This window comes from Sciurus carolinensis, chromosome 16 (assembly GCF_902686445.1).
Source record: "Sciurus carolinensis chromosome 16, mSciCar1.2, whole genome shotgun sequence".
Lineage (NCBI taxonomy): Eukaryota > Metazoa > Chordata > Mammalia > Rodentia > Sciuridae > Sciurus > Sciurus carolinensis.
The window spans coordinates 22,338,974-22,350,819 of NC_062228.1; positions in this window are offsets into that span (position 1 = coordinate 22,338,974).

The window sequence follows — 11,846 nt, forward strand, 5'->3', positions numbered from 1 at the left end:
TCCCTTCTGTACCTCTTAAGAATAAGGGATCTATGTCTGGGGTAAGAAATGAGATAGAAATTTGAGGATAAATGGAGAGAGAAACTGAGTCTCAAAGGAAAAATCCACAAACCATTGAAACGCAGAAAATCCCTTGTCCATGCCTTTGCAAAAAAGTAACCTAAGGGCTAAGTACAAGCAACAGAAAAACTGGTGCCAAAACATGTAACTGTCCTGGCACCACCTAGTCCAGCTTGGAGCAAAAGTCCCTCTATAAATATTTACACCCCACACCAGTAGGATACTCTCTCCACCCTTGAGGATGACCCACCTTCTCCCTTGAACGTGTCTATGCATTCTTAATACACCCTTTTCTGTGTTTGTAATAAAAAACTTTTCAAAATATCAAAACTTTCTCTTTCCCCCAAATACATGGAACTAAAAAAAAAAAATGATAGCACCTAGGTATGCAAACTATTTTAAAACCACAGTGGCCAAGACAGATATGATGCTAACTTGCAAAGAAGACAGCATTAACTGCAAAAGTTTAACTACTTTTTTGAACTCTAATGATTTCCTTTGTCAGCAAGAATACACAGTAAGGGACAGATGATGATTAGTTCATATATAGAAAACTATAGAAATTAACTATTAAAGAGGTTTGTATTATATGTGATTCAATAATTCATAGCTTAAGTAGGTCTTGGTCATAACACAAAGTTTTTGTCCATCCTATGTGTGGAATGTGTTACAATCTGCAAATGAATAATATGTTTATCTTTCTTCTTTCTGTTTTCAAGCAGATTTTCTGATAAACCATTTTGTAGGAACAATGAATAGATAATAAAAATGCACATTAACAGGTATTTCTTATCTAAAATCAACCTCACTTTCTGTTTAACCTATATCAATTTATTTCTTTTAAATGAATGAATGAAGCTCATTCTGCAGGCTATGAATTGTTTTAGCAGTTAACATACCTCATTTTCATATGGACAACATATGATGCCAACTTACAATCTATGATTTTTTATGAATCCCCACAAAACAGGTCATTGTGTAAAGTCAAATAGACCTCATGTTATATGGCATCTGAATTCTTGTGTTATTTAAAAGTTGATGTTCCGTAATGGATTGTTTTGGGTAGAGAAAAGGGAGGAATATCAGAGAAGCCTTCCAGATGAATGACAGTATGACCCTTGAGCTGAGTCAAGAGTAGAGAGCAATTGAGGCTCCACAATACTCTGATTCCCATGTGTCCTCATGATCCTTTCTTTCTTCATCAGAGATGTATAGTTCTTAGGAACTGACAGCATGGCACAGAGTGAAAAGGCTATTCTTTACAATGACAACCTTAAATAAATGCATGTGTGTGGCTAAAGATGAATGTATGTGGGGGTAATATACCGAAGGAAGCCAACAATTCTAATTTATCTTATGTATAACTAGCATATCATTAAATAGAGGTCTGTTAATTGATCTCATTGATGGCAACAGACAACAGATAAACTGAGCCAAGCTGTGGCAGTGGAGTTCACACTAAATATTTTTTCCAGACCATATTGAGCCACACAATTAAGCTGAAACCCAAAGAAGAGGTCTACCTACCTACCTTCCTTCATCCTAGAACTGGAAATTTATGTTGCTGTGAGTATTCAACACCTGAGGTTAGAGTATCTTTTGAAAATCAAACTATTAAAGTCATTAACACTTATGAAAAAAATTGCTAACACTGAAGTAATTTTCAGTGTTAATTAGTGAACATGAGAATTTCTAAAACTCATTCATGTGAACATGGTCTTGCTAGGAAGGGGAGAGGGAACTATTATTATTGAGAAATAGGCTTGGGAACTTTTTATATATTTATTTCCTGTGAAATCTTTGCCTGATAGACATGTTTTGTGCAGTTTTAACAACAATAATATTTAGAGTCAGAGAGATAGAGGTCTTTCCATGATCAAGGACACCAAGAGTGGGATTTGAGGTCAAATATATCTAATTTGTCCATATATAATGGCTATAGCTGCAACACAACATGTCTCCTCATTTTCTTTTCATCTCTCTCCTATCTTTTCCTCCTCTCCCTTTGTGTCCTTATCATTCAAAGGACAAAGGCAGAAAAGAAAAAAAAACTCACAGCATAGGTGTTATGTCTCCCTCCCTACTCTACTGATGCTGATGAGACAGGACAACCAATTATTCCCCACACACTAAGATTGCATGGGGGAAAAAAAGGGAAGATTGCATGCTAGCTACCCAGCATGTCAATCAGTGTGATTAACCCCTGAGTGGCCGGGCCATCTTAGTGTGACAACCACAAAGAAATATCAAAACCCTCAGGACAAAAGTTAATGGTTAAGCATTTAAAAGGATAAAAAAATAACGCTAAGATAAAATGGAAAATTAGATAGTTAAAAATAAAAAAAAAAAGAGTACAAGTTTGGAAACCTGAGTAGAATGTATAGTCATTGGAATACACACAAATACAAAATGATGAAAGAGTGTAATTTTTCCAATTAGTGTTTTCCAGAGTGTAGTTCAAGGTCAATGTGCCTCAGAATCCTTTAGAGTATTCTGTGAAAAAAATACTGATTGCCAGTGGTAAGACAAAATATTTTGCTTCAGAAGGTATAGGATATCTTCCGAGAATATGCATTTTTCAAGTTTCTAGGATGATTATTAGCCACCTGAAAGCATAATAATCACAATGAAAGGTAGAAAGATCATATTTGGAGTCAAAATGAAAGCAAGACCTCTTAGCAGAGTGGAAACTTGGCCATATGCTGCATTGTATCATCCATTGATATTGTGTTTAGTCTTAGATTGAGTGAACATATAATTCTACTTGGATGACAAAATATATCCTCTTTTGAACTTGCCCATAAAAATCTGAAGTCAGGTTGGTATTTGGCCATGCCACGGTCACAGCTGGGTGTCTGCAGTCTGAGTGATGCTCCAGTAAAACTCCACACAAAATATTTGATAAAATTTTATTAAAGTGGAGCTGAGATTAGTGCTTTCTCTGCACACAAAGACGCGAAAGTGAGGTTATTCAAGCTTTTGGCTAAATTCTAAAGGTCAAAAAACACTTCTCCGATTAAATGAATGCAATTCTCCCTTTTCTTTCAGAGGATGCTTCTCTTCTGCATTATCATTTCACTCAGAAATTACCTTTCCACTTAAGAATTTAGAAACAACACCCCTGTGAACATGTGCCAGATGTAGCTTTTATCCCCCTCCTATGATTAATTCTGCTGGTTTTTTTTTTTGTTGTTGTTGTTATTTGACACAAATGCGTGGGTGTCTAGTATTTTCTTTTTAATGTGTAGAAAAACAAGAAACTGCTAAGACAAGAAAACCCCAAGCTCTCTTTTCACTCCTAGAAAAAGCACAGCCCAGAATAATACATTCATTGTTTTACAAAGGAAAAGTATTTGATGGTGTCTGAGGAATACAAAGTGCTAGAATGAAAACAAGGCTGCAAAGAAAAATGGAATGAGAAATAGGTTTGTTTTGGTCACCCAGCAGCAAAACCTACCATGCACATTCACACAAATACACCTAAAACTTAGCAGTCACTTCATGTCGATTCCTGACACCAAAATAAAATAAAGATGGAACTTTAGGGGCATAAGACAAAGAGACAGAGTGGAAATGAAGCTGCCAAGGAAAACAGAACTGATTTCACAAAGGTCAGTGCAGTATAGGATTAGTTTGGACTAAGCCTATACTCCAGTGTAATTTGCAATATATTTCAATACTTCAGAACAAGTATTTCTAGCTACTTTTAATACCAGCTCTGAGCCATGACTATCTAAATAGACAGTGGGCATTAAAGTTCACAGGGCTTGATATTGCCTGCAAAAATGGAGTCCAACAGTATTTGATTTTATTGCTACCCTCTGCCTTTATTAAGGCCCATGGCCAATGGCTATTAAAGTGCTTTGCGGTATCTGTTAGCATGCATGGATGCATGGGGATTATTTGTTAGAGAATTGAAGTCTAGAAGCCAAGTTCCTTAGCCATAAGTCTGGAATATTAATTATTTCTTTTTCATCTCTTCTATCAGACCTATGGTACTTACATACTCCTTGGAGGAAGTAGGAGGAGAATTGGAATTTTTAAATCTGCAACAGTAGGGCTTTATGAACAATTAGAGGGTCAGACCTGCAAAAGGATTGCATGAATTCCTTTCTCAGCCTCCAGATTACTTTTCCTGTACTTCCTCGGTCTCCCTTTAGGGAACTGCTATATTGAATCTAATCTTCATGGAGGTATTTTTCAATGTTCTATTTGAAACTCTCAAGAAACATGCTCTTCCTGAAACTTCATATGTGCGCTCAGTGTGGGGGTTCATGTCCAGGCTCAGCATTTAGAATGGATTATTTTAAGACTTTGAATATTGATCAAGGAACAGAAATAAGATTGGAGTTTGAAGGACTTATTCTTTTTAGTGGATGAAAAGGCTTGGACCAGTAGGTCACTGCTAACATTATTGACAGTTCCTAGCATCCTAAAGTTCCTTCATTACAGGGTAACTTTATTGGCCTTGTCCCTCAGCTTTTCTGTTGCCTTATCCATTTCTCCATTTGAAATTGACATTTGTCCTTCTGAATTATGGTTCTGATACTTGCCTTTGTTCTGATAGGGTATTCTGCCACCTGACCAAGTCTATTACAAAAACAACCTCTGGAAACACATTCATAACATATCACTACCTGATTGAGTCCATTCAATCCTTTTGTCATCAATACCACCTCTGGTTTCTCCAGACAAATAAAACATCTTCCTTGTTCTAATCACTCATGGCCTTGAGTTTGCTTCAGTTGGGATCCCATCTGGCCCAAGTAAGAAATGGAAACCCGATACCAATAGTTTTAAAAATAAGGGATTTATTAATTACAGGCAACAATAAATCCAAGAGTAAGATGTCTAGAATTTATAAGGAATTGTTCCTTGGCAGAGTCCTGACATCACATTCCCTACCATTTCCCCAACCCCTCCACCTCCTTTCCTTGTCTGAACCACTTCTGACTTTCATTCTTGTAGTGACTCTTCAGTGGGCATGAGCAATTCTTCAGGCTTTGTGCTGAGGAGAGTCTGAAGAGCCCTTAGCAGGATGTTCCTCTATACAATTATCACATATTCTATGTGGTCCAGGCAGCTTCTTACAATGCTAAGTACATGGGCTTCTGAATGCAACAGATCTGAGTTTGAATTCATGGCACATCTCAGTGAAGATGGTTAAATTATTGAATGTGTTTGAAGCTCCATTTCTGCACCTGTAAAATGTGGTAAACCTTTCCTACCATCAAGGGATCTCGTGAGTTATACTTCTTGTGAAGGAGTTAGCATGGTGCTCAGAGCACAGATTAGGTTTTAATTACACCCTTTATTGCATAATACATATGTATATCTAATCATTGTATTTTAACACACTAAATATGTGCAATCTTTATTTGTCATTTAAATATTTTATATTAAAAAAGAGAAAAGAGCAAATTCCTGGGAATCATACCATGGGTCATACATGCACAGACCTTCATTCACTCAAGTCAATTTCATCTAGCTAAATTCTACTAACACAGAAAAATTCAAAATTCTCATCACAACCCACAGAAAGCATTTCTTGGTTTCCTGTGGAGCCATTTGTGTCTACGCTGGAAAATAAGTCTTTGTATTTCTAACTCCAGAGCAAGACTTTGAGCTTTGTACAAGACTCATTATTTACCCACAGCATTAAACATAATCTTTGGCACATTGTAGCAATTTCATGAATGTCTGACTAAACATAAACATTCTATTCATAAATCTCTTGCTAATAATAATACATTAAGCCTTGGTTAATTTGCTTATGAAGGAATATGTTAAAAAATTTTTTTTTTACTATCATATTGTCATGAGGACTAAAACCTACATGTAAAACTCAAAGTATAATGTCTGGAATTTAATTAATTTCTATTATATTTTAGTTTTAATTTTAAAGCCAATATAACATTTTTTAAAAAATTTATAAACGCAGTTCAACCATTGACTTTCTTTCTTAAATGTTAAAGCATCTCACTTGTAAAATAAATTCACTGACCAATGGGCAGGGCTATAAAACACTCAACACTGATAATGATGATCCTTTTAGGGGTCTCAGAGAAAATCAAAATGCTTAACAAATGCCTTCCACTTAAGCTCATAAAACTCAGCATCAAGTGGCCTTGCTGCTGTTAGGACCATTCATTTCTTTTAAAGTATAAGATCTAAAGCCAATAGAAATAGGAAGGCAATGTCTTTTAAATTTTAGTACCATTTCGAGGAATTTAAAATTTTAAATAAAATGCATGACCAAATGTGCAAATATTTCAGGGCCTTTTATGCCATGTCTCTTCTAAAATTTCAGGGTAGGAAAAATATTGGAACCTATTAATTTCTTAGATCTCTTTCCAAATATAAGTAATTAATTTAGTTAAGGTTATTTAGTCAATTTCTTTTATCTTTCAAACTTTTTGAAAATTTTATCTGTCTTGTATAGTAATAAAACCCAGTATGGTATATGATTTAGGCAAACTAGGATTATTTTCTGCTTTAGAATATTTGCATGCTTAAATTCTATATCTAGCAACTGCTACACAGAAAAATATCATAGATGCACACAGACTTGTATTTGCAAATTTTATTTGTAAATGTACTTTCATTGGATCCATTTCTTCTACTACAATATACATATACAACATTTGGAGAATTGTTAAGTTATTTATGGGTGATCTCAAGTTAATCATTATGCAAGCTTTCAAATTTGCATTTGGAAATATTATTTTAATGACTTGGAAAAAACCTTTTGAAATGCTAAAGTGAAAAAAGCAAGATATAAATTTCATGTAGCTTCAATTATGCTGTATTTGCCACTTTGATTTTATATGAAAAAATACCAAAGGACATATTTCATAATGTTAACAAGGATTATAATTGTTAGTTGATAGGATTATGGTTGATATTAATTTTTATATGCATTTTCCCATTTCCTATAATTGGCATGTGTTACTTATTTATAGTAAATAAAAAAATAACTTTTTTTAAATGACACTGACTATTTAGGCTGGCAATTAACATATTGAATTAAATTTCCTTTTTAACATGAAAGCTTTTGAGAGAGAATAGCATGTTAGAAGTAGAGAGAAGCATTTCTATTACAGAGTAATGGAAGTAAGTTCAAGTGATGGAAACTCAAACCATCTCCAGATTGAATATAACTTAGATAAAAATCTCATGATTATTTTCCTCAACTGGGATTCCAAAAAAAAGAAAAAAAATGTTGATCTCTTAAACTTGCCATGATCATGTATAAAATAGCAATATTTTGCCTTGGTTGTTATTATCATATTAAAAGTTATTTACTGGAATGTGCATTCTATACTCACCAGTCCCAGCGATTGCTGTTTGTGGAAATCAATTGCTATTTTTATATCAATACAGAAGCAGTGCCCAACCTGCAGAGATCTTTAATCACGCTTGAGTTTTTTACAGCCCTTCCTCTAATACAAGGTCTGGATTTCATTTTCATGCTGGAGTTTTGTTGTGCAATCTTGGTGGCCTTTTGCCATGGCCATTACTTACCACTTTTGCTCATCTCTCTATTTCTGATTTTATTCCTTCTGGACTTGATTTCTTGCTGCTCCTGACACCTGCTCCAGCCTGATAAACTGACAGCTCCAATTGTAAATCTTGCCCCGATGCTTTCCTTTCCCCAGGATGGAAAATAGCATGTTCCAATGGGTTATAACACTTTAGCAAACATCAGGAATCCTGTCCTTTCCACTTTGGAACTGTATTGTTAAGAAATAGACGTGTTGCTCCCTCTATCTGCTAAACTTTGCCCCCTGTGCCTCTGCCCGCTTTCAGCTGGCTAATATTTACCCCTCCAACAAATTAATTCAGGTGACATCTCCTTAAGGCAACTACCTGGCAACCCTCCCCAGTAGTATTCCCAGGCCTGTGCAAAGGCTAGGTTCTGTGGTCTGCTGGGTGTTCTTAGAGATCCTGGTACTCCATTCCATCACTGCAGGATCCCTGCTATGATCACTTGTCATTATTTGTCTGTGTCAGAGTGTTTCTCATGTTTAGCAACTTTTTTTTTTTTTCTGCACTTCGTACACTACAAATTCTCAATCAGTACTGAGGAAATGGTCACCAAGTGAATTGATCATAATGTGCAGAGGAAAGAGGACACTGACTCCAGAAGATTTACTCTAAGAAAAAGTGAAGGACTCACATTTGATAATGAAAATTCAGATTCCGTATACTAAAAAAGCAGTCATGCAAATGCAGTGTCTAAAAGTGTGCCTGTGCGTATGCAGATCTCCGTATACTTCCTGTACAGAGCGACATCCTCCTTGGCAGAAGCACCTGCATTGGACTCTGACATTGCCCATGAATATTCCGATTATAAAATCCCGGTTTTTAAGAACCAGATGTCCTTAGCAGATTTTAGTCAATTTAAGTTTTTGATTTAGTCCTCCTTTGAAAGTTTCATTGCTAAATTATCATGGATATTTCTAGCTGGGGGTAATTCGAGGTCTATAATTTAGTTGAGGATGAAGGACACCATTTGGTGAAAGTTAGCTCTTGATTCTAATTTTTATAAAATCCTGTTACTTGTTTCTTTGCTCCTTCTTTTCCCATTATGATCAAGACAAATGTACAGATGATTTTGACAATTTTTTCTTCTGTTTTCTTGTCACAAAATTCTGTTCCCCCCACCCCTGAAAACTGACCAGCTTTCTCTTCAATATGTGCAATGTGGCAAACTCATATTTTAACATGTTTTTTATAATAAACAGCTCCAGGATGGCTATAATTGAGATTCTCTTCCTTAGGTTGTATTGCAGATGAAAGTTTCATTTTGCTTATGCATGATTTAAAAATAAGTATGTTTTTTATTATAATAAAATTAGCAAGACTTATTAGATACAGTTGGCAATGTAGAGAAAACAAAGAATAAGCAAAGTATACACACTGTAGCCCCTTAATGCAACTTCAATTATTATTAATAATGTGAAGATATTTATTCTCAGTTCCTTGGTTCCATGCAGTTTTACATTCTTGAGAACACGTTACATGTAAAACTTGGAATTTATTTTTCTTAAAATTGCCAGAGTGCTTGGGTTCCAATTCCAAACTGACTTCTTGCTACCTGAATGACTTAATAATTTTCTTAAGTTCTACCTTGCCCATCTGCAAAACAGTGATCATAATAACAATTACCTCCCAGGTGCTTAAATAGTCCATGAGACAGCATAAGTAAAACACTTAAAATCTGCAGTGATAATTATGGCAACATTGATAATGATAATATTTAGAATTGCTATTACTTTTAAAATGTCAGATAGTCTTTTAGATAACATTTTCCTCCTCAGGAAATGAAGGAAAATATAATGTTACAGAAAGATTGCTGACTTTCAGGACAGTAGCACCTATTTTGATATTGATCGCCACATTAATGAATGATTTTTTTTTCTTTTCTTTTCTTTTTTTTCAGTACTGGAGATGAAACCCTAGCCCTCACATGTGCTAAGCAGATTCTCTACCACAGAGTGACAATACATCAGTTTACTAATTTCAACTTCATTTTCCCAAACTTTTGAATAAGTATAAAAGAAAACAGCTGCCAATGAACTTATTTCACTATGCCCAAACAAGTATGTCAATTCATAATTGTGAAAATTGCTATAACTTATATCCCAAGGGAAAATACAGAAGAAGGAGATGAGATAATGATGCTTTCCAGGTATTAATCTGTGCTGGCTCAATGAGTCATCTGATTTAGAAACACTCATTTAATATCTCCTGCTTCTTTAAAAGTCATCACTGATTTAACTTATTATTTGAAAACAAATATTTATTTTAGATGTTTGTTTCCCTCCCAAAGTCTCTCAGTTTAGAATGCTATCATTTTGCTGTCCTTTAAAAAAATAATAATAAACCAACCCCTTAATGCCTTATTCTGTTACATTTCAGAAAAACTACTTGCTGTAGAGGGAAAAGAAGGCATGATGGTTAAAAGAGTGGGAGAAAGGAGTTAAATTAGCAGAGTTGATAAAACAAGTGAAATTCTATTACACAGATTTAGGAGAAAGAAATAGAAACAAAATAAGAAGAAAAGTAGGCTGATGCTTTATTGTATCTACAGTTTTGTTGCCACCAACCGGAAGGTCACCAGGAAAGCAAAGGAAGGTGCACCAGACTGTGCTTAGGTTTTAATACAGATGGTAATGTAACTGTTCAAGCACCTCAGTCACACAGCATGCAAGACCGCACTATGAAGTGGGGATGGAGAGGAAAAAAAAATGCAAAGGAAGCAAACCCCATCAGAATAGGACAAATGCACTCTAGTGCTGTTCCTCATGAATGGAGGTTTGGAAAGCTTCATGAAAAGTTCTTCAACTGCCAGGAGATAAACTCACAAGGAAATCAATTTTTGTTAATTGTGTAAGTGTTAGCCTGAGTTTTGGGCATTGCAAATAATTTTAGTTTTCTCGATGACTCCTGTCTCATTACTTTAAGAAAATCTAGAAACCTTCCACTTGCCAATGTTACTCACCGGCATAGTACTTGACATCAGATCACATGGATCCTGAGAAAATGGATTTCCAGTGCCTGGTTTTCTGTACGACCTATCTTCAAAGCCAAATAATCTCTGTTCTTGTCATTTAGGTTGGATTATTTCTGCCTGCTTTTTAGAAACTCAATATGAATGAATCACACAACACATTAGTGTTTTTATGCTTGAAGGAAGGTTATTTTGCTTAACATTATAATTGTGCAATGCATCTTGGCTTCCTATACAATTGAAGTTCATCCATTCACATTAAATGGTCTGAATATACCTTAATTGATTTTATTCTACTGCTAATGTACACCAGTCATTGCTAGTTAGATGTTTTAATAAAACTTTCATGTATGTGTTTTCATCTTTGAAACAAAATTCTCATATATTCTTATACATTTCTGTTGGAAATATTGCTAAGTAAGACTGTATGTGCTTGATTTTATGGGGGACTTTTGTCTAACTTTATTAAAAACTGCCAAACTTCTCCAGTATTAATATTTAAACTTCTAACTATCATTCTATGAGTATCTCGATTGTTATGCATTCTTGTCAGCACTTTGCATTATTATTATTATTATTATTATTTGTACCAGGGATTGAGCACAGTGGCATACCACTGAGCCCCACATCTCCAGCCCTTTTTGTACATTTTATTACAGATAGGGTCTTAGGGCCTCTCTAAGTTGCTGAGGCTGACTTAAACTCGAGATCCTCCTGCCTCAGCCTCGTGAGCCTCCATGACTGTGCCTAGCTTATTTTTCTTCTTTGTATTTTTTATTTATTTTTACTTTTATTTGTCCAAATAATGGTGGAAATAAAAAGTGGAAATAAGTGATACAATGATTATATACTGAAGAAGCTCAAATAACCCAGAGTTCAGTTAATAGAATTAATAAATGAGTTTGACAAGATTTATAAATATCAGCCAAAAACAATAATTGGAGGTTATTTCCAATTTTCTGGTAATTGGAAAATAAAATTTTAAAATAAATTTTGCAATACCATTCAGAATATTAACTACTCAGAATATATCTAACAAAAAAGTCTCATGCATTAAAATTAAAATACAAGAAAAATATTTTTAAAAACCAATTAAATGTGTGGAAAAAGTTAAAGCATTCATGACAATAAAACACTTAAAGACCCTGAACACTTTAAATGAGTAAAATGATACATCTTATATTTTGTATATCTGCTCCACAATTTTAAAGAAATTAAAGAAATGGAGAGGTACAAAATCTGCTTCTTTCTGAATCTGTCTTGTAAAACT